The sequence below is a fragment of the Saccopteryx leptura genome, chromosome 2, assembly GCF_036850995.1.
Source record: "Saccopteryx leptura isolate mSacLep1 chromosome 2, mSacLep1_pri_phased_curated, whole genome shotgun sequence".
Classification (NCBI taxonomy): domain Eukaryota; kingdom Metazoa; phylum Chordata; class Mammalia; order Chiroptera; family Emballonuridae; genus Saccopteryx; species Saccopteryx leptura.
The window spans coordinates 179804866-179829314 of record NC_089504.1 but is presented as its reverse complement, the minus strand read 5'-3'; the positions used below and the strand labels follow the sequence as shown (position 1 = coordinate 179829314).

Below are 24449 nucleotides of genomic sequence, written 5' to 3'. Positions count from 1 at the left end.
TAAAAAATCAGAATAGGCAAGTTTGGTTCCAGACTGTGACTTTGCACTTCACTAATAATATGTCCTTTAGCAATTCGCTTAACTCTTGGAAACTCTATTTCTTCAAATGAAAAATTAGTATAATAAAAATTAATATGTGAATTCTAAGAGATGAGGTATGTGCTATTAGGTATCAACTTTTAGGATCTCAGCCTGCCCTTTGGATCACAACATTTAATTGAGCTAATAAGTGCCTTCTCAGGGTGGGAGTTGGATGGAGAACTAAGGGAGTAGTGGCTTATCAGCAGGACATGAAATATTGATTACTACAGACTACAAACTAAAAACAAACAAAAACATGGATACTGAAAATATAGGCATTATTGGAATTCAACTTCAAAAAGGAAATAAAAACCTCCACAAAAATGTGGAAATTAAATAACATACTTCTAAAAGCTGACTGTATCAAAGAAGAAATAAAAGCAGAGATAAAAAAATATACACAAAAATGACAACACGACATATCAAAATTTCTGGGATGCGTTGATACAGCTATAAGAGAAGTTTATATCATTATAAGCTTATGTCATGAAATAAGAGAGATCCCAAGTAAATAACTTATCATCACATCTTAACGAACTAAAAAAGAACAAAGGCAACCCAAAGTCAGCAGAAGAAAAGAAAGTAAAAATTAGAGCAGAACTCAATGAAATAGAGAACTAAAAAACTATAGAAAAAAATTAATACAACAAAGAGCTGGTTCTTTGAGTGGATCAATAAAATTGACAAATGACAGGCTAGACTCACTGAGGGAAAAAGAGAAAGGACTCATATAAACAAAACCCGAATGAAGGAGGAGAAATTACCTGAGACATCATAGATATACAAAGGATCACACTAGAATACTATGAAAGATTATATGCCACTAAATTCAACAACCTAGAAGAAATGGATAAATTCCTAGGACTGTACAATCTTCCTAGACAGAGCCATGAAGAAGTGGGAAACTTAAATAGACCTTTAAGTATGGAGGAAATAGCAACAACTAACAAAAACCTTCCTAAAAACAAAGTCCAGGACCAGATGGTTACACTATTGAATTCCACCAAACATTCATAAAAGATGTACCTATCCTTCACAAAGTCTTACAAAAAAAACAGATGAAGAAGCAATATTCGCCTGACCAGGCGGTGGCGCAGTGGATAGAGCGTCGGACTGGGATGCAGAAGATCCAGGTTCGAGACCCCGAGGTCGCCAGCTTGAGCGCGGGCTCATGTGGTTTGAACAACAACAAAAAAAAAAGCCCACTAGCTTGAACCCAAGGTCACTGGCTCCAGCAAGGGGTTACTCGGTCCGCTGAAGGCCCACGGTCAAGGCACATATGAGAAAGCAATCAATGAGCAACTAAGGAGTTGCAATGCGCAATGAAAAACTAATGATCGATGCTTCTCATCTCACTCCGTTCCTGTCTGTCTGTCCCTGTCTATCCCTCTCTGTCTCTGTAAAAAAAAAAAAAAAAAAAAAAAAAAAAAGAAGCAATATTCCCCGACATATTTTATGAGGCCAACATAACTCTCATACCAAAACCTGGCAAAGATGACATGAAAAAAGAAAACTACAGACCAGTATCTCTAATGAATACAGATGCAAAACTCCTAAACAAAATACTAGCAAATTGAATACAATAACATGTTAAGAAAATACTACATCACATATAGTGGGAGTCATTCCAGGAGCACAAGGATGGTTCGATGTATGGAAATCGATCAACATAATACACCACATCAACAAAACAAAGAACAAAAATCATATGATCCTATCAATAGATGCAGAAAAGTCATTCAATCAATAAGATACAACATCCCTTTATGTCTAAAACACTCAATAAAATCAGAATAGAAGGAAAGTACCTCAACATAATAAAGGTCATATATAACAAACCATCAGTTAATATCATACTAAATGGTGAAAAAATGAAGGCTTTTCTTTTAAAATCAGGAATGAGATAAGGTTGCCCATTCTCTTTACTCTTATTCAACATAGTTCTGGAAGTTTTAGCCAGAGCGATCAGGTAAGAAAAAGAAACAAAAGGCATTCATATCAGGAAAAAAGTAAAGGTATCACTTTTTGCAGATGACACAATCCTGTACATAAAAAACCCAAAGGCTTCCCCCCAAAACTATTAGAAACAATAAATCAATACAGTAAAGTCTCAGGATGCAAAAGCAACATACAAAAATATATTGCTTTCCTATATACCAACAGTGAAACTTCAAAAAATGAACTAAAAAAACCAATTTATTTTATAAGTGCAACAACAACAACAACAAAATACCTAGGAATAAACAACAAAAAATATGAAGGACCTATATTCTGAAAACTACAAAGCATTATTAAAAAAAATTGAAAAAGACACAATGAAATGGAAAAATAGCCCTAGCCGGTTGGCTCAGTGGTAGAGCGACAGCCTGGCATTTGGATGTCCCATGTTTGATTCCCAGTCAGGACACAGGAAAGGTGCCCATCTGCTTCTTGAACCCTCCCCCTCTTATTTCTCTCTCTCTCTCTCTCATTCCTACAACCATGGCTCGATTGGAGTAAGTCAGCCCTGGGCACTGAGAATGGCTCCATGGCCTCTCCCTACATGCTAGGAAGAGTTCGGTTGCTGAGCAATGGAGCAAAGTCCTAGATGGGTAGAGTATCGCCCCCTAGTGGGCTTGCCAGGTGGATACCGATTGGGGCGCATGCAGGAGTCTGTCGCTGGCCTCCCTTCATCTCACTGAATTAAAAAAGAAAAAGAAAAAGAAAGAAGTGGAAAAATATTCCATATTCATGGATAGGAAGCATTAACATAGTTAAAATGGCCATATTTACTCAAAACAATATACAAATATAATGTGATTCCCATCAGAATCCCGATGTCATTTTTTAAAGAAGTGGAACAAAATACCACCAGGTTTGTATGGAACCATAAAAATCCCAAATAACCAAAGCAATCCTGAGGAAAAAAAACACAGTCAGAGGTATTACAATACCTGACTTCAAATTATATTACAGAGCCATGATAATCAAAACAGCATGGTATTGGCAGAAAAATAGACACACATACCAATGGAAAATAATCTAGAGCCCAGAAATAAAACCACATATATATGGACAAATCATCTTTGACAAAGGGGCCAAAAACACACAGTGGAGAAAAGAAAGCCTCTTCAATAAATGGTGCTGGGAAAACTGGAAAGTCACACGTAAAAGAATGAAACTTGACAATGAATTGTCCCCTGCACAAAAATTAATTCAAAATGTATCAAAGACCTAAATATAAGATCTGACACAATAAATAACATAGAGGAAAACATAAGTACTAAACTCATGGATGTTGGCCATGGAGAACAATTTATTAATTTGACTCCAAAGGCCAAGGAAGTAAAGACAAAAATAAACAAATAGGACTCTATCAAATGGGTCTATAAAAAGCTTCTGCACAGCAAAAGAAACTGACAACAAAACAAACACTCAACTAAGTGGGAAATGATATTTGCAAACAACAGCTCTGATAAGGCATTAATATCCAAAATATATGAAGAACTCACAAAGCTCAGCAATAAATAAGTGATCCAATTAAAAATGAAGAGAGGACATGAACAGACACTTCTCCCAAGAAGACATACAAATGGCCATCAGATATATGAAAAAATGCTCATCTTCACTAGCTATAACAGAAATTCAAATCAAAACTATAATGAGATACTACCTCATACCTGTTAGATTGGCTATTATCAACAAGACAGGTAATAACAAGTGTTGGAGAGACAGTGGAGAAAAAGGAACCTTCGTTCAGATCTGGTGGGAATGTAAATTAGTACAACCATTCAGGAAGAAAATATAGTGGTTAATCAAAAAATTAAGAAAAGAACTACCATATGAACCAGCAATCCTTCTACTGGGTATATATCCCCCAAACTCAAAAACACTGGTATGTAAAGACACATGCAGCCCCATGTCCATCGCAGCATTATTCACAGTGGCCAAGACATGGAAACAGCCAAAATTTCCTCTGATAGAGGACTGGATAAAGTAGATGTGGTATATATACTATGGAATACTACTCAGACATAAAAAACGAGGACATATTGCCATTTATGACAACATAGATGGCCCTTGAGAACATTATACTGAGTGAAATAGGTAAATCAGAAAAAGCTAAGAAGTATATGATTTCCCACATAGGTGGGATATAAAACTGAGACTCATGGACATAACTAAAAGTGAAGTGGTTAGCAGAGGGCGGGTGTCATGGAAGGGGAGTAGAGAGGGACAAGTATGCAGCAATGAAGAGTGACTTGACTTTGGATGATGGGTACACAACATAATCAACAGTTCAAATACTACAGAAATGTCTACCTGAAACCTATGTACTCTTATTTATCAATCTCACCCCATTAAATTTAATTTTCTAAATAAAAAAATATAGGCATTAAAAATTTAAATCTCAACAAATAGGATATAATCAATACTAAACACAGTTAAAGAGTAAATTAGCAAATTGAAAAATACTTCTGAGGAATTCACCTAGTATGCAATGCAGAAAAATAAAGTAATATTTTCATAAAAGAAAAATTAACAGACATGTAAGATACACTCAGAAGAGTTGTAGACGAATTAAGGGAAGGTAATAAAGATAATTGAGAATTTACAGAATTTAAAAAAGACAAGAATCCTCATATGAACAGTACACCCTGAGTACTCACGAAGATAAAGATTAAGTGATGCTTTAGTGAAACTGAAAAATATTAAGGATAAAAATTAAAATTCTAGAGCCACTAGAATAAAATACAACTTAACTTAGTAAGGAATAACAATCAGACCAACCGCTAATTTCTCAATGACTACAAGAGATGAAAATAATACCGCAATTACAAGATGTATGCTGTACTTTCTATGGGAAGTATAAAAGAAGAATAAAAAGGAAGGATAAAAGAATGCATAACTACCAAAGTTATAGAAGAGGAAAAGAAAATTTAAAAATAGCTCAATCCAAGAAAGGCAAGAAAATTGAGAAATTACAGACAGAACAGGTGGCATATTCAGAAAGTGCTTTTAAAAGAAGGTAGATTAAAAAAGAATGTAGATTTGAGCCCAGATATGTTAGCAATTACATTAAAAGTAAATGATTTAATGTTTCATTTAAAAGAAAAAGATTGTTAAAACTGGCTGAAAAATCGAAAACCAATCTATTTACAGGAGACACATCTCAAACAAAAAGACACAGAAAGATTGCAAGATAAGGAAGGGCAAAGACATACGATTCAAACACTAACCCTCCAAAAAACTAACATTGCTAGATTAGCTCCTTCCGCCACTTGGTATCCACTGACTATGGCTCCGGAGTCAGACACCCAAGGCCAGGGAACGTGAGGGTCTGATCCTTGGAGTAGTTTGCGATCAGGGCCTGCAACACTAGCAGACAGGCCGTGGCAGGAAGAGCTCCGCTCACTTCCAGTGCCCGACTCATGGAGTAACGTGATAACCGCTGAGGAATGAACATGCAGAGGCCCGTGTTAGAGGGCGTGGCCATCAGCCCACTGGCTGGCGGCAATGCGGGGAGGTGTGTGTGTGTGTGTGTGTGTGTGTGTCGACAGCAGCAACGTGGGGAGCACAGCTCAAGTATTGAGTTGATACTTCCCTCTCCCCCCTCTCTATAAAATCAATAAATAAAATTTTTTAAAAAGAAATTTTATATATTCTTTTGTTGAAATCCTCATGGATCAATTGATGCTTCAAGAAATAACAAGTAATAATTTGTTTCTTGAGCTCATTAAATTGTCTATCAGTATTTTCTCACAACTCATTGAGTTTTTTTAGAACTTCAATTTTGAATTCTCTGTCATTTACCTCCAAGTTTTCATGTAATTGAGATTATTTCTGGGGATTTTTCATTATTTATCTGAACTACATCTCTATCTTGTGTATCTATGATGTATGATTTCTTCTTCCTTTATGGTATTTGAGAGTGATGTTAAGAACCCTTACAAGGAACAATTTTTTCCAGTAGGTGGCGCTGTGCTACAAGCTTTAACTCTGAAATTCCTCTGTACACCTTCTATAGTGATGTAGGCAGGGCTGCAGTCGTGTTGGTGGGTGGAGTGTGTTGCGGGGCTTTATAGTTTCAGCTTTACAGCTTCATGCTGCCTTTATGGCTTTAGCAGTGGCGGTTTCAGGTCTCCAGTCATTCTTCTCCATGTCTCAGCAGAGCAGGGGATCAGACTGGAGCAGTTCCACCTCTCAAAAGAGAGAGTAGTTCCAGAGAGTCAGTTGTGCGGAGCCCACCACTGACCCTCCTCGTATTCTGCGGGTGATACGAGGGAGGGGGGATCTGGGAGGCTGGGGGGGGGGTGCACTTTTGTTTTTCCTGACATTGCATGGAGCACAGGCTGCCGGTAGAGTGCCTTTTGCAGTGAGTGGTTTGAGCTCAGTGCATCTAGTGGGCTCAGTGCCATGTAGGCCATTCCCCATGGGTTGAGCATCTACTGATGGAGCATGCTCCTCGCGCATGAGCCGGACCCTGTGGGCCCAGCACACACTGATGAAATGTGCACCTCTCTGCAAAAGCCAAGCACTTTGGGCCCAGTGTGCAATGATCCAGAGAGTGCTGCAGGCTGGGCTCAGGCCCTCTGCCAGCTGATCACAAGCCAAGTGATGTGGTCAGTTCTCTGTAACCCTGTGTCTGGTTGTGCCCATCTTATTTCAGCTCTTTCCACCCTGCCCCTCAGTCTCTCCACCTCTCCTGGTTCAAAATAAAACTCCCTCCTTGAGTCCAGCAAGGAGAGAGAAAAATTCAGTTCTCCACTTTCTCTCCTGTCTAGATTCCACTGCGAAAGCATTTTATCTTCTGGCCCCCTTTTCAACCTGTCCCACCTCAGTCCATTCCTTGTGTGGATCTGTTAGGCGTGGCTGTGAACTCAGCTGGAGTTCCTTTACTGCATTATAGTTGTTCAATTTATTGAAATTTTAAGGGAAGAGATCAGAAGTATCTCTCATGCCATTGTTTCTCTGACGTCCAATAACAAGTAATAACAAAGATAACGATGACTGATCAGATCCCAAACTATGAAGGAAATTTAACAGGAGGAAAAGTCTATGTCTGTGTTCTCCAACTCTATTTTTTTTTTTTTTTGTATTTTTCTGAAGCTGGAAACGGGGAGAGACAGTCAGACAGACTCCCGCATGCGCCCGACCGGGATCCACCCCGCACGCCCACCAGGGGGCGACGCTCTGCCCACCAGGGGGCGATCTCTGCCCCTCCGGGGCGTCGCTCTGTCACGACCAGAGCCACTCTAGCGCCTGGGGCAGAGGCCAAGGAGCCATCCCCAGCGCCCGGGCTATCTTTGCTCCAATGGAGCCTCGCTGCGGGAGGGGAAGAGAGAGACAGAGAGGAAGGAGAGGGGGAGGGGTGGAGAAGCAGATGGGCGCCTCTCCTGTGTGCCCTGGCCGGAAATCGAACCGGGACCCCTTGCACGCCAGGCCGACGCTCTACCACTGAGCCAACCAGCCAGGGCCCTCTGCAAGATCTTAGCCACAGTTCTCACCTATATATATATATATCCAATATAAAACAAATTGTCCAAAATAAAACAAATTATTTGCCCTGGCTAGATAGCTCAGTTGGTTGAAGCATCATCCTGATAGGCCAAGGTTGACAGTTCAATTCCTAGTCAGGGCAAATACAAAAAGCAACCAATGAATGCATAAATGAACAGAATGATAAACTGATGTTTCTCTCTCTTCTCTCTAAAATTAATGAATAATTTTTTAATTTAAAAAATAAAATTATAAGTCCAATTTTTTTTTTTTGTATATATATATATTTTTTGTATTTTTCTGAAGCTGGAAACGGGGAGAGACAGTCAGACAGACTCCCGCATGCACCCGACTGGGATCCACCTGGCACGCCCACCAGGGGGCGACGCTCTGCCCACCAGGGGGAGATGCCCCCCCCCCCCCCAGGGGCATCGCTCTGCCGCGACCAGAGCCACTCCAGCACCCGGGGCAGAGGCCAAGGAGCCATCCCCAGCGCCTGGGCCATCTTTGCTCCAATGGAGCCTTGGCTGCAGGAGGGGAAGAGAGAGACAGAGAGGAAGGAGGGGGGGTGGAGAAGCAAATGGGCGCCTCCCCTATGTGCCCTGGCCGGGAATCGAACCCGGGTCCCCCGCACGCCAGGCTGATGCTCCACCTCTGAGCCAACCGGCCAGGGCATAAGTCCAATTTTGACCTTGGAATGCATCCTCATTTTTTACATTGTGTTGGTGCAAAAGAAACACTAAGGAGCAAAATGAGACTAGGATAACTGGGATAACTGCAAGAACACTACCCCAAACATGACCTGAAGACCACACAAGAATACTTAATGACGATAAATCAGGTGACATCTAGGCATCTACATGTGAACCTATTCAATCTAGATACAAATCCTGGGGCTCCATCACTTATTACCTGCCTGACCTTGGGAATGTTACTTATCGTATTTTTTGCTCCATAAGATGCACATGACCATAAAACACAGCTACGGTTTTAAGGAGAAAAATAAGAAAAAATAATTCTGAACCAAATGGTGTGTTAAAATATTTAATGAAATACTGTATTTTTCGCTCCATACGACACACGGGCATTTTCCCCTTCATTTTTTGGGGAGGGAAAGTGTGTCTTATGGAGTGAAAAATATGGTAATTCTCTGAAACCTCAGTTTCCTCATCAATAAAATGGAAATACAAACTATAATTTTGTAAAAACTCTTAACAGACCTCTACTTTATCAACTTATGGAAACACAGTTTGTCAATCCCTCCATAAGTCACTCTCTGATGCGCAGGACAGGTTGATCACTTGCCCCAGTAGAGTCTTCTAAGCCGACCACTTTCTTACTATATCCCCATACTTTTGCTCTCACCAAATGAGCTGGATGCTTAACAAGCGCCAGCTATTTGTTCCCAAACCAGTTTATGCCAACTGAACGTGTCACTGTAATTATTTAATTTAAGATTATGTAAACTGATTAATATGAGTGCAAAAAGGGATGTTTCTCTGAAATTCTGTTGAGAAGTTCAAAAAGATTCAAAGGATAATTATTTTTTAAAAGTTATTATGGAATTAGCTGTGTGTAAAAGCTTTAAAATAATAAAGAAAAAAACATAAAACCATAGAAGAATTTTATTTAACATATTGAAAATGCCTTTTTTTTTTTTTTTTTCATTTTTCCGAAGCTGGAAACGGGGAGGCAGTCAGACTCCTGCATGCGCACGACCGGGATCCACCCGGCATGTCCACCAGGGGGCGATGTTCTGCCCCTCTGGGGCGTCGCTCTGTTGCATCCAAAGCCATTCTAGCGCCTGAGGCAGAGGCCACAGAGCCATCCTCAGTGCCTGGGCCAACTTTGCTCCAATGGAGCCTTGGCTGCGGGAGGGGAAGAGAGAGACAGAGAGGAAGGAGAGGGGGAGGGGTGGAGAAGCAGATGGGCGCCTCTCCTGTGTGCCCTGGCTGGAAATTGAACCCGGGACTCCCGCACGCCAGGCCGACGCTCTACCACTGAGCCAACTGGCCAGGGCCTGAAAATGCCTTTTAATTCTCTCTTCTATAGGAAAGGGCTATGACCCTGGCTGATTAGCTCAGTCGGTTAAAAACATTGTCCCAAAACGACGAGGTTGTGGGTTCAATATCCAGTCAGGGCACACATGGAAGGCAACCAAAAACTGTACAGCTGAGTGGAACAACAAATGAATACTTCCCTCCTCTATCCCCTCTCTCCCCATCTCTTCTCTCTCCCATCCTCTCTTTGTCTTTAAAAATCAATTAAAAATAAAAAAGCCCTGGCTGGATAGTTGGTTGGCTGGAGCCTTGTCCCAGAGCAAGGAGGTTGCTGGTTCCATTCCCCAGTCAGGACACATACAGGAGCAGCTCAATGTTCCTGTCTCTCTCTCTCCCTGCCTCTTTCTCTCAACAAAATATACTATATTAGGATACTTAACAGATAATGCCTCATGGGTGTGGATTATGCTAAAAAGACAATCCAGAATTTAAGGACCTATCCACAAAGAAAAACCTTAATCCTATAAGGGGGAGAAAATGGTGAAAGAATGTGTATCCAAGTTAAAATTTAAAATATGTATCTTTTTTTTTATTATTCCCTGCTTACCAGGGAATCTTTTCAACTACCTACTCAACATCGTATATAAGATCTTCATATGACTGCCGCAAAAATTTATAGAAATATTGTAAAAACTAAATAAAGTGTTGTAAGTATAGTGCTTGGCACTTAGTAATATTCAATTAAAAACCTCTGTTTCACTTTAAAGGTTTTGTTACTACTCTGATAGTCCACTGCTCTAAGAATACACATAGAAAAGTAAAAGGTGCATAATGTCCTACTTATTGTTATTTTTGTGTTCATGTACATTATTTATACTCCATATATTATTAGCCATATAACTTCTGTGCTGGTCATCAAAAAAGTGAAGAGAGCCAATACTCCAAAGAACCCCAGGATAGTGTAGTCATCCAGGGTTACATTCAACTATAAGGGAACATTACAGTAACGCACTGACGTGTCCGTACCAGCTGACAGGAACACAGGGAAAATGAATGAGGTGCTGGTGTAGTACCAGTGGAAGGAGCAGCAGCTCTCTGAAAAGAGAACAGATGTGGGAAAAAGTTAAGGATCCAAACTGAGGAGAGTAACTAGAAGATACTGGCAGAGACCAGAGAGAGAAGCAATGCAGAAACTGAAAATTGTTTTCTAGGCAACAAACCTGTAAACACAAGAGCTGACAGGTAAAGTAAGATCTGGTGATACAACCTCTTGCACAGAACTGTTGAACACTAGCACAGATAGTAAATGCTTTTCCAAATTACTTTAAATGAAATCATATTTTTAAAATTTCATGCAACTTTGACATTACAGTCAATTTTACTCTTCATGGAAAACTGTTACATAAATAAATGCACTCTAAAATTAGAACAATGAAGCACCTTTTTCACCTATTAAGTTGGTGGTGGGCAAAGTAACTAATACCCAATCTAACAAGGATACAGTGAAATAGCGCTAATAGTACCATCTTTTTGAGAAACAATTTTTATTTTATTTTATTTTTCTTTACAGGGACAGAGAGAGAGAGAGTCAGAGAGAGGGATAGATAGGGACAGACAGACAGGAACGGAGAGAGATGAGAAGCATCAATCATCAGTTTTTCGTTGCGACACCTTAGTTGTTCATTGATTGCTTTCTCATATATACGCAGGCCTTCAGCAGACCAAGTAACCCCTTGTTTGAGCCAGTGACCTTAGGTCTAAGCTGGTGAGTGTGTTTTTAATTTGCTCAAGCCAGATGAGCCCGTGCTCAAACTGGCAACCTCAGGGTCTCGAACCTGGGTCCTCGGCATCCCAGTCCAACGCTTTATCCACTGCGCCACTGCCTGGTCAGGCGAGAAACAATTTTTAATAAAAATTTTTTATCTACTAGCCCTGGCTGGTTGGCTCAGTGGTAGAGCATCAGCCTGGTGTGTGGATGTCCTGGGTTTGATTCCCAGCCAGGGCACACAGGAGAGGTACCTATCTGCTTCTCCACCCCTCTCGCTCTTGCTTCTCTGTCTCTCTGTTTCTCTCTGTCTCTCTCTCTCTCTTTCTCTCTCTTCCCTTCCCCTCCTGCAGCTGTGGCTCCATTGGAGCGAGTTGGCCCCAGGCACTGAGGATGGCTCCATGGCCTCCACCTCAGGTGCTAAAATATGGCTTTGGTTGCAAGGGAGCAAGGGTCCCAGATGTGCAGAGCATTGCCCCCTAGGGGCTTGCCAGGTAGATCCTGATCGGAGCACGTGTAGGAGTCTGTTTTTGCTTTCCCTCCTCTCACTAAAATAAAAAAAAAAAACTAAACAAAATTATCCATTGAGTTAGAGAGGAAGAGAGAGAGAGAGAGAGAAAGAGAAACATTGATCTGTTCCTATATGTGCTCTGACCAGGAATTGAACCAGCAACCTCTGCTTTTCAGTAAAATGCTCTAACCAAACAAGCTATCTGGTCAGGGCTGAGAAACAATTTAACCAAGTGCTTCAAGACTAATCAAACCTCGTATGCTTTGGCTTAGTATCACACATCTGGCAATCTGCCCTAAGAAATAACTAAAAATACAAAGAACTCTATATGCTCAAAGGTGTTTTCTGCAATATTCCTTATAAAATAAAAAATTATGATGGTGACAGAGAACATAGTTTAATACAATGTTAAGTTTTTTAAAAAGCAGCAAACAAAAGTGAACATATACTATAACGAAATAAAACTTCATATGGAAAAGGCTGTAAAAAAACCTCCAAAATGGTGGCTGTATTAGAGTGGTGGATTCAAAATATGATTTTCTAACTGTCTAACCTTTTTAAAATGTTATTTTACTTTTAGAAATAAAACAAATTATATTTTAAAATATTCATCTCAAAAGATTACATACTGTATGATTTCATTCATACAACATTCTCAAAATGACAAAACTAGTAGTGGGGTATGTGAAAACACAGAGGTAACACTAAGAAGTTCTTGATAGTGGAAGTTCAGGTATCTTGATTGTGGCCTGACCAGATGGTGGCACAGTGGATAGAGCATCTGCCTGGGACACAGATGACCCAGGTTTGAAACCCAGAGGTCGCTGGCTTGAGCGCATGCTCATTTAGCTTGAGCAGAGGGTTACTGGCTTGAGCATGGGATCATAGACGTGACCCCATGGTCACTAGCTTGAGCCCAAAGATCGCTGGCTTGAGCAAGGGGTCACTCACTCGGCTGTAGCCCCCCCAGTCAAGGTACATATGAGGAAGCAATCAATGAACAACTAAGGTGCTCCAGTGAATTGATGCTTCTCTTCTCTCTCCCTTCCTGTCTGTCTGTCCTTATCTGTCTCTTGCTCTGTCTCTGTCTCACTAAAAAAAAAAAAAAAAAGCGCATCTTGATTGTGGTAGTAATTACACAAAACTATACATGGAATAAAATTTCACAGAACTATACAGCCACACTCACAGAAATGCAGGTTAAAAAAAGTTTTATATATATATATATATATATATATATATATATATATATATATATATATAGTCTAATTAACAGTAATGTACCAATATCAATTTCCTGGATCTCATATTGTATGGTTGCTACATAAGAGATCACCACTGGGAAAACTGAGTGAAGAAGATATAGGACTGTACTATTTTTGCAACATCCTGGATCTCAATCTCAAAACAAAAACCAAAAATAAAATGTGCTTGCATGTGTAATATTAAGCTTTCTTTTGAGGGGGTGGGTGATAAGGGAATTCAAAATGAGCCATGTAATATATTATAACTTCCAAAGGCACCACTACCAACTAACTATTCATAAAACTCTATTAGAAGCAAATGGTAGTCTTTAGATTGAATGTAATTTATGTACTTGTCAGGTTTTAATAAAAACCTTTAATTTAATATCAGTCAATTTTCAGAATATGCTTAACTGAATAGTTTTGAATCCCAAACCCTATACTTATATACAGGGGGTACTAGGGTGTGACACAATTCCGTTCCTATGACAGTGATGTAACCCGAATTTTGGTGTAAGTTGAAACACACCCTAGCCTAAGTCACAGTTGTAAAATTATAATCTAGATTATAAAAACACAATTAAGTGACAGAAAAAGGAAAAGGTCATAAATATACTGTGCTGTACATTGTATTGTGTATTGTTCTGCCATATATACAGTGATGGGCACACAATGCAATGTATAGATCATGTGTCATGGAGATGTAGACCTGAAACCTATGTGATCTTATGGACCAATGTCACCCAATTAAATTTTAATTTTAATTAAAAAATCAAAACAAAAGGAAAAATAAACAAATGACCAATGACCACTCCTTAAAAAATTTAGAATACTTCCAAAAACTTGGTGTTTGAAACTGAAACAATGAGAAGATTGTTTAGAAGATTCCAAGATGGTGACAGAGTAGGTGGATGTTCCAACTGCCACCTTACTGGACCAAATTGGATTACAACTTAATTTAAGAACAATCATCTTGAAAAACTAACTTTGGACTAAACGAAGAGCAGTCTATAACCAAGAATCACCGAAGAAGCCACATCAACACTGGTAAGAAGGGTGCAGATACAGAAAGGGCTGCCCTTTTTTCTGGAGCGAGATGCAGCTGAGGGTCTGGAGGGACTCACTGCATGGACGGTTGCCCTGAGAAGTGTGGGTCTTCAGCCCCAGGCCCTGAGCCCCAGCCTAGAGCTCCAGAGCCTAGGAGAGGCAACCACACAGCATTTGGAGGTGAAAAGAGCTGAGTTTCTGTCTGCAAGAAAGAGATAGAACTCTCAGAGAGGCGGGCTCCATCTTAAAGGGAGTAAAAATAGTTAACTCGAGACTAAGAGACATTGATAAGAGTGTGGTGGTTACAGGGCAGGGGAGAGAGGGAGAGGGAAAGGGGGAGGGGGAGGGGCACAAAAAAAACTAGATAGAAGGTGACAGAGGACAATCTGACTTTGGGTGATGGGTATGCAACATAATTGAATGACAAGATAACCTGGACATGTTATCTTTGAATATATGTATCCTGATTTATTGATGTCTCCCCATTAAAAAAATAAATTATTAAAAAAAAATCAGGAACTAGAAAGGGAGGTTGTATGATTCACAATTCTTTGAAGATTTCAGCTAACTCAATATATGGGAAATTACAACCATATACCAGGTGCTGTGAACCATTGTCTTCCCAATCAATTCAATTAAAAAAAAATACAAGTTTTGAAAAGGAAAAAAAAAATAGTTAACTTGTTCACAGCCACTTACCCGGGGCTCTGGTGAAGGGAGAGCTGAGAGGACTAGAGCTGCATGAAGAGAGTAACGTTGGAGGCCCAGGGAGAGACACTGGGACAGCCACTGAAACCCCTGTGCTGAGTCATTCTCCAATACTGCAGTTGCCATCTTTCTTCAGTGGAGTAGTCCCCCCTGAGCAGCATCAGCCTGGGGAAAAGCAACTGCTACACCCTTGGGAGTCTCTCCTACCTCATTCATAGTGATGGTTCAGGAGGTGCGTTAATAACTCAGTTTTCTGGTGTTGAGGCTAAAGCTTTCCCCCACGTGCTCCTGACTCTAAGACTGGTGCTTCCACCTCACAGGAGACTCAGTGGAAACTATCCGAGAGAGCCAGCAGACCACACCTCTGGGTCCCAGAGGCCACACCCACTGGACTTCTGGGGCCACACCCTACTGAGGTCTGTGAAAAAAGTCTGAACAGACTGACACCTAGGGCTGAGGGGTGGAGCCACACCCACCATCCTTCCTAATCCCTGAATTGCTGCAGGCTTTAGACTCTACCAGAGGTTTTTTCAGTGATGGAACCCAACAAGCAGACAGAGGCTGCAGGAGGAGGGATTCAGGGAACCTTGCCCTTTTAAGCGAACCCTCCCTCAGGCTCAAAGTGGGTAAAAGCCATCCTAGGTGTGCAGCTGGTATTTCCATGTGCACCTGGCCCAGCGAGGCAGCCACAAACTTTGTATTACTTGTAGCTCCAAGAAGGTTGTTGAGGGCCAGTCACAGGCTGTGTCTCCCATTGGTCTGTGTGGGTTTCTGCCAGGGAGGCCCAGGGCTGACACATCCAGGGGCCAGCTGTGGAAAGCATCAGTTCAGAACCTAACAACCCTTGCTAGAGTAGTATCCTAAGGAAGGGTTCCTCACATCTGGCTCAGCTGAGGCAAGTTTCACTCTCTGTGATCAGCACTGGCACAGTGTTGAGAGTGCACGTGCATTGGATAGGTTGGAGCTTCACATTCAGCTGTCCTGGATGCTGGATGACCTGCCTTGCTGGGCTAGATTCCACAGGGGGAAGGGAGAGAGTCTTGGAGCATGAATATTTAATGTGTGGGTCCCTGTGAGCCTATTGTTGGATTTGGTTGAAGGGCTTAGTCACCTTCTTGGGGGGGGCACATTCAGCCCCAGGAGAGGACTCTCTCAGTTTTCTTCCCTGAGACCAGGGTCTCATCAGCTGTAAGAACTTCTACAGAGGGGACTGTTGGCCACACTCAATCTGTACCTGCTGCTCAACTTGTTGGGGAGAAATAAAATTTGAGTATCCAGTAGTGGCTGAGGGATTAGGCTCCAAGGTAGGGGCCACTTTCCCCATACTGAGCTACTCACCAAGAGACACCTGAAATAGGGGGTCCCACTAACGTTGTATTCACAACCTCAGCTTCCTTAACCCACCAAGTGTGCAACTTATAGAGGGGTTGGATGGGTGAGGCCAGTCTGAGCCGACACTACAGTCTTTCTACAGAAGACTCTGTGAGAAAACCAAGCAGCTGCAAGAGGAGGAAGAGCAGCTGAAAAGTGAAGAAAAATCTTACAGAGCTAGGGGCATTTACAAAGCTGTTGTCATCTGTAAGCAGGAGGAAGCTGGTCCTTATATACAGTTTGGCACCTCCCACACTACGCAGGCACAGAAAATGCAGACACAAACAGCGAAAAGTGCAATGGCTGCAGACAGGTAGCCCACAGTGGGTTACAAACAACAGCTGATGCCAACCCAAGAAAATCTAGAGCCAACACAACTGGTAGTGAGTGGCAGAGAAAAATAACCCTAGATTCAGCTAACTACACAAGCAGCACACCCAAAGGAGGAATCCAGCAGGCACCAGACACTGTGGAGAATAAATACACCCAACAGGACAGACACTGCACAGAGTGTAATACACATGATCAACATTGACCCTTACAGCCAGCCAGCCTGAAGGGATAACCGTACCCACAAAAAGACCAACTGCATTCAATACTCACATACAACAAGGGGGAAAATGGTACCCTCAAGAGGCATTCCTAGAACAAGGAATACAGGTGGCTTGGAGGTCAGTATCACTGAGCCCATCTTCCTCATAAAGACACAAGGAAAATTTCAAAGTCAGAGAGTGCTACCTAATACACAGACAAAATGGGCAGACAGAGAAATATGACCCAAATAAATAAATAAGAGAAATCCCCAGAAAAAAACTCAATGAAATGAAAGTATCCAAATTACAAGATGCAGAGTTTAAAATAATGATTTTTAGGATACTCAAGGATCTTAGAGCAACAATGGATGGACATAATGAGCACCTAAATAAAAAGATAGCAAGCATCAAAAAGAACATTGAAATCATAAAAAAAGAACCAGTCATAAATGACAAATACAATATCAGAAATGAATACTGCACTGGAAGGAATCAACAGCAGGCTGAAGGAAGCAGAGGATCGAATCAGTGATTTAGAGGACAAGATAAATGAAAGCACAGAAGCAGAGCAGCATAAAGAAAAGAGGCTCAAAAGGACTGAGGAAACTCTAAGAGACCTCTGTGATAACATGAAGAGAAACAACATCCACATCATAGTGGTTCCTGAAGAAGAGAACGAACAAGGGATAGAGAACCTGTTTGAAGAAATCATAGCTGAAAATTTCCTTAAACTGATGAAGGAAAAAGTCACACAAGTTCAAGAAGCACAGAGAGTCCCATTAAAGAGAAACCCAAGGAGGCCTACACCAAGACACATCATAATTAATGTGCCAAAGTTAAGAGACAAAGAAAGAATACTACTAAAAGCTGCAAGAGAAAAGCAGTTAATTACCTACAGAGGAGCCCCCATAAGGATGACATCTAACTTCTCAACAGAAACACTCAAGGCCAGAAGGGATTAGTAAGAAATATTCAAAGTGATGTAAAACAAGAACCTACAACCAAGACGTTTTTTACCCAGCAAAGGTATCATTTAATATTCAAGGAGAGGCCTGACCTGTGGTGGCGCAGTGGATAAAGGGTCAACCTGGAAATGCGGTTGCCGGTTCAAAACCCTGGGCTTGCCTGGTCAAGGCACATATGGGAGTTGATGCTTCCTGCTCCTCCCCCTTCTCTCTCTCTCTCTCTCTCTCTCTCTCTCCCTTCTCTAAAATGAATAATATTCAAGGAGAGCCTGACCAGGTGGTGGCGCAGTGGACAGAGCATTGGACTGGGATCCCGAGGACCCAGGTTTGAGACCCCGAGGTTGCCAGCTTGAGCGTGAGCTCATCTGGCTTGAGCAAAAAAAAAAAAAAAAAATTCTCACCAGCTTAGACCCAAGGTTGCTGGCTCGAGCAAGGGGTTACTTGGTCTGCTGAAGGCCCGTGGTCAAGGCACATATGAGAAAGCAATCAATGAACAACTAAGGTGTTGCAACAAAAAACTGATAATTGATGCTTCTCATCTCTCTCCATTCCTGTCTGTCTGTCCCTATCTATCCCTCTCTCTGACTCTCTTTCTTTGTCTCTGTAAAGAAAAAAAAAAAAATTCAAGGAGAAATAAAAATTTTCCCAGACCAAAAAAAAAAAAAAAAAAAAGACTCAAGGAAACCATTACAACCAAACCAATGCTGCAAGAAATGTTAAGGGGCCTGCTGTAAAAAGAGCAAAGGGAAAAAAAGATCTAGAAAAAGAAGACTGTAGATTTAAAGAATAAAATGGCAATAAATAAGCACATATCAATAATAACCTTAAATGTAAATGGATTAAATGATCTAATCAAAAGACACAGGGTAGCTTCATGGATAAGAACCTGTAAATATGCTGTCTACAAGAGACCCACCTCAAAACAAAAGATACACATAGACTGAAAGTGAAGCAATGGAAAAAATTCTTTCATGCAAATGGAAATGAAAAAAAAAAAGGTGGGGTAACAATACTTATATCTGACAAAATAGACTTTAAAAGAAAGGCTATAGTAGGGGATAAAGAAGATCACTACATAATGATAAAGGGAGCAATTCAACAGGAGGATATAACCATTGTAAATATTTATGCACCTAATATAGGAGCACCTAAATATATAAAGCAGATTTTGATGGACATAAAGGGCAAGATAAACAGCAATACTATATAATAGTAGGGGATTTTAATACCCTACTAACATCAATGGATAGGTCCTCCAGACAGAAAACTAACAAACAATGGCTCAAATGACACACTTGATCAACTGGATTTAATAGATATCTTCAGAACCTTTCACCCCAAAGCAGCATAATATACATTCTTTCCAAGTCTCTAGGATAGACCACATGTTAGGACATAATACAAATCTCAATAAATTTAAGAAGATTGAAATCATATCAAGTATCTTCTTTGATCAAATGGTATGAAACTAGAAATCAACTACAATAGAAAAACTGAAAAACATTCAAACACTTGGAAGCTAAATAGCATGTTATTAAATAACGAATGGGTTAACAACGAGATCAAGGAAAAAATCAAAACTTTCCTTGAAACAAATAAAAATTAACATATAACAACTCAAAATTTATGGGACACAGCAAAGCAGTCCCAAGAGGGAAGTTCATAGCATTACAGGCATATCTTAAGAAGCAAGAAAAAGCTCAAAAAACAACTTCACCCTGCATCTTAAAGAACTAGAAAAAGAACAACAAATAAAGCCCAAAGGAAGTAGAAGGAAGGAAATAATAAAGATCAGAAAGGAAATAAATGACATAGAGGCTAAAAAAAAAATACAAAAGATCAATAAAACCTAGAACTGGTTCTTTGAAAGGGTAAACAAGAGACTCATCAAGAAAAAAAGAGAGGACTCAAATAAATAAAATTAGGAATGAAAATGGAGAAGTAACACCTGACAATGCAGAAATAAAAGGATTGTAAGACAATACTATGAAGATCTATATATGTTCCAAAATTGGACAACCTAGGTGAAATAGATAAATTCCTAGAAACATACAATTTTCCAAAACTCAATCTGGAAGAATCAGAAAACATAAACAGACCAATTACAACAAATGAAATTGAAACAGTTACCAAAAAACCCTCAACAAACAAAAGCCCTGGACCACATGGCTTCACAGGTGAATTTTACCAAATACTCAAAGAAGAACTAACACCTATCCTTCTCAAGCTATTTCAAAAAATTCAAGAGGAGGGAAGACTTCCAAGCTCCTTTTATGAGACAAGCATTATCCTCATTCCAAAACCAAGTAAAGACACTACAAAGAAAGAAAACTATAGGCCAATATCCCTGATGAACATAGATGCTAAAATTCTCAACAAAATATTAGCAAACTGGATCCAGCAATACATTAAAAATGTTGTACATCATGACCAAGGGGGATTTATTCAGGGAAGGCAAGGCTGGTACAATATTCGCAAATCAATCAATATGATACATCACTTAAACAAAAGGAAGGATAAAAATCACATGATTATATTAATAGATGCAGAAAAAGCATTTGATAAAATCCAGTTCCTATTTATGATCAAAACTCTCAGCAAAGTAGGAATACAGGGAACATACCTCAACATGATAAAGGCCATCTATGACAAACCCACAGCCTACATCATATTCAATGGGCAAAAATTAAAAGTAATCCCCTTAAGCACAAGAAAAAGACAGGGGTGCTTCCTTTCACCACTCTTATTCAACATAGTTCTGGAAGTCCTAGCCACAGCAATCAGACAAGAAGAAGAAATAAAAGGCATCCAAATTGGAAAAGAAGTAAAATTACACTGGGGAACAATTTTTTTTTTCATTTTCTGTTGCATGAAGTTTTAGAACTGTTTCTATATATTTCTGCATTGCTGATTCCAAATATAAAATCCGTTTTTTGGTGCATGCTCTAGTTTTTATGAAATTTTAATTTCTTTTTGTTACAGTTAATGACATGCATTGGTTTTTAAATTGGAGTTAAAAGGCAATGACTCTTGGATTGAACATAACCACAGGCAATTAATGTTCTACAAACATCACTTTTACATAACTGTAGTTGTTTTTAAATGTAAGAAATTATTATCTGATAAAAAACACCCTCTTATTTTGTTTTAAGATTGAATCATGGCTTCTTCAAGTAGGCACAAATGTAAGAATAGTCCTGAACCCTTCTGTTATATATGTGGCTGTTACACACTTCAACGTCAAAGGTGCAATATTTCATCATTTATGACATGGGCATATATTGCCTATTTTCAAGTTCCCCTTGGTGATCAAGACAAGAATTGGGGTCCTCATATTGTGTGTCATAATTGTGAAAAAATGCTTTGTGACTGGACAAAAGGAAAATGCAAAGGAATGCCTTTTGGTATTCCCGTGGTTTGGCGTGAACCTAAGGACCACAGCAGTGACTGTTATTTCTGTCTGATCCATACAAAGGGCATCGGCAAGAAAAAAACAGCATATGATCGCATATCCTAATATTCCTTCAGCAATACCTATCGCACACTCTGAGACACTCCCGGTTCCAGTTTTTAATGGTTTTATTAAAAGTGAACATGGTGATCGAGTGTATTTTGATAAGATGCATGAGGAAATGGTTGTAGAATCTGAAGGGTCTTCTTCTGATGCCAAGCAGTCATGAACCCCTCAGCAGTTTAGCCAACCCAAATTGCATGACATAGTAAGAGATTTGGGCCTATCAAAGAAAGCAGCTGAGTTATTAGCCTCCAGGCTTCAAGAAAAGAATGTACTTCACCGGTCAGCTAAAGTATCCCATTTCAGGAAGTGTGAACAAATTTTTGTGGACTTTTTTTCTGAAGACAAACACTGTTTACTGTCATGATATCAGTATTCTTCTCAGCCAGCTAGGTGTTACCACTTACAGTCCAACAGAATGGCGACTATTTCTTGACAGCTCTAAACAGAGTCTGAAATGTGTTCTCCTACACAACAGTAATGTTTATGCAGCGGTGCCAATTGGTTATTCAACTCATCTGTGAGAAGATTATAATGACATAAAAATTGTCCTCGACTTTCTGAAGTATGAGGAGCATAACTGGATCATTTGTGTGGATCTTAAAATGGTAAATTTCCTGCTAGGACAACAGAGAGTTTTCACGAAGTATCCTTGCTTTCTGTGTTTGTGGGACAGCCGAGCTTGGGAGAAGCACTGGACACAGAAGGAGTGGCCGAAACATGAAGCTCTGGAAGTAGGGATGCAAAATGTTGTGAATGAACCTGTAGTTAATCGAGACAGGATCATTTTTCCCCACTTCACATCAAACTTGGCTTAATGAAGCAGTTTTTTCAGGCTTTGAATAGAGAAAGTGAATGCTTTCAACATATTATTTCTGCTTTTCCTGCCTTGTCTTTCGAGAAGATAAAAGCAGGTGTTTTTGATGGACCTCAAATTCGAACCCTCATACATGACGAAGAATTTGGCAGGAAGATGAATATGGAGGAGAAAGCAGCATGGCAGTCTTTTGTGGCAGCTACAAAAACTTCCTTGGCAAAAAAAAAAGCAGAAAACTATGAACTTCTGGTTCAAAGGATGCTGTTGGCTTTCCGCGACATTGATGTAACATGAGTGTTAAGATTCACTTCCTGAACAGTCACCTTGATAAGTTTCCCGAAAATCTTGTAGCTGTTAGTGATGAGCAGACTACTGCTGGAGCATCAAACGAGATTGTCCTCAACAAGTACACAAACGCAAGAGCTACAAATGCAAATTTTTGCCTGAATAGAATTTAAATAAGTTTTGGGCAAATTTTATGATTAAAATAAATGTTTTAATATGTTCTATTTCAAAATTGTAGACAAATTCTGATGCAATCATCTTTTAGTGTATAAGTATATTCACTGCATTATATAAATTATTATATTTTCACAAAGATGATGCCCAAGAAGACATTCTACTTCATTATGTTAAACTAAATGTTGAAAATTTTACAATAAGATGAAAACCTAAAATCTTGAATTGCAAAAAAACTGTAGCTTATAGAGAAAAACTAATGTCAGATTTGAGATCAGCACATTTGAATTAGGTAAGAACAAATATTTTTGTGGATGCAAAAAAATTTTTGTTCCCCAGTGAGAGAAAAGCAAATTAAAACCACAATGAGATATCACCTCATATCTGTCAGAAGAGCTATCATCAAAACATGCAAACTACAAATGGAGGTGAGGGTGTGGAGAAAAGGGAACCCTGTGCGCCGTTGTTGACATTGCAACTTGGTGTACCCACTGTGAAAAACAGTATGGAGGTTCATAAATATAGTAAACATAGAACTACCATGTGGCCCAGAAATCCCACTGATGAGTATTTATCCAGAGATACAAAACACTAACTAAAAAAGATATATGCTTCCCTATGTTCATTGCAGCATTATTTATAGTAGTCAAGATACGGAAGCAACCTAAGTGTCCATCAACAGACAACTGGATAAAAAAGTAGTATAGACACACACACACACACACACACACACACACACACACACACACACACACACAATGAAGTCTTACTCAGCCATAAAAAAGAATGAAGTCTTAACCATTTTTAACAACGTGGATGGACCTAAAGGGTATCATATAAGCTGAGTGAAATAAGTCACACAGAGAAAGACAAATACCATATGATTTCACTTATATGTGGAATGTAAATGAACAAGCAAAACAGAAACAAACTCATAGTTACAGAAAACAAACTGACAGTTGCCAGGTGGGAGGTGCATGGGGGACTGAGTGGGAAAGGTGAAGGGACTAAGAAGTACAAGTGGCACCCTGGCCAGATAGCTCAGTTGGTTAGAGGGTTGTCCTGAGTGCAGAGGTTGCCGGTTCGATCCCTGGTCAGGAAACATACAGGAGCAGATCGATGTCCCTGTCTCTCCCTTTCTCTCTCTCTAAAGTCATAAATAAAAATTTAAAGATGTTTTAAATTTAAGTTTTTGAAGAAAAATAATTCTGTTGTATAATTGCTCATCTATTAATACAAAGAATAGGATACAAACTATGGGCAAAAAATAATGCCATATAGATCAAATATTAACAGCAGTTATCTCTAGGTTGTGAGATGTGGGGTGAGTTTTCTCTATCCCTGAGCTTTCTGTGTTTTCCACATTGATCATGTTTTACATTTCTACTTAGAGAAATGATATTGATAATTTTTTATTCTCTCTCAATATGACAGGCACAGCACAGTAAAAGAAAGAGAGAGAGGACATGAACATGCATCAGTTTTCTGACCGTCCTGACATCTCAGTGTCGTCACCTGAAAATGGGTGATCTTAACTCCTGAGTGGACAAGTATGAGTCACAAACAAGAACAGGTCAACGTGCTGAGAGCAGGAGTTCGGCTCCAGCACTGTCCCCCAGCCCCCAAGTAAGCCTCAGAAAGGGAGCCCCGTTCTCCCCCAGGCACTCAGCCTCTAGACATCCAGAACCTCTGCTGAGAGCTGGGGGACACCATGGACAGGAATTCTGCAAGGATAAATTCTCTCAGCACAAACTCTCCCCAAACTACAGGGCTGCGATCAAGGTCAGGAGGAGGGCAGCAGTAAAGAGAAGAGGCTTGGCTGGCAGGCTGGGTGAGGTGAAGAAGGCAAATATGACTTCAGGTCCCAGAAAACACATTGGGAATCTTCTCCAAGTAGCAGACTATGGGTCTTCCTGTCACTGGGAGAGAAGAAACAGACTTGAGAAATCTGTGTG

General features: G+C 40.0%; 1 protein-coding gene across 1 annotated transcript in view; it reads right to left on the bottom strand.

Annotated features, from left to right (window-relative positions):
* The window catches only part of LOC136393228 (17-beta-hydroxysteroid dehydrogenase type 6-like), a 49148-nt gene that overhangs the window by 23910 nt on the left and 789 nt on the right, over nucleotides 1–24449 (bottom strand). The window lies entirely within an intron of this gene.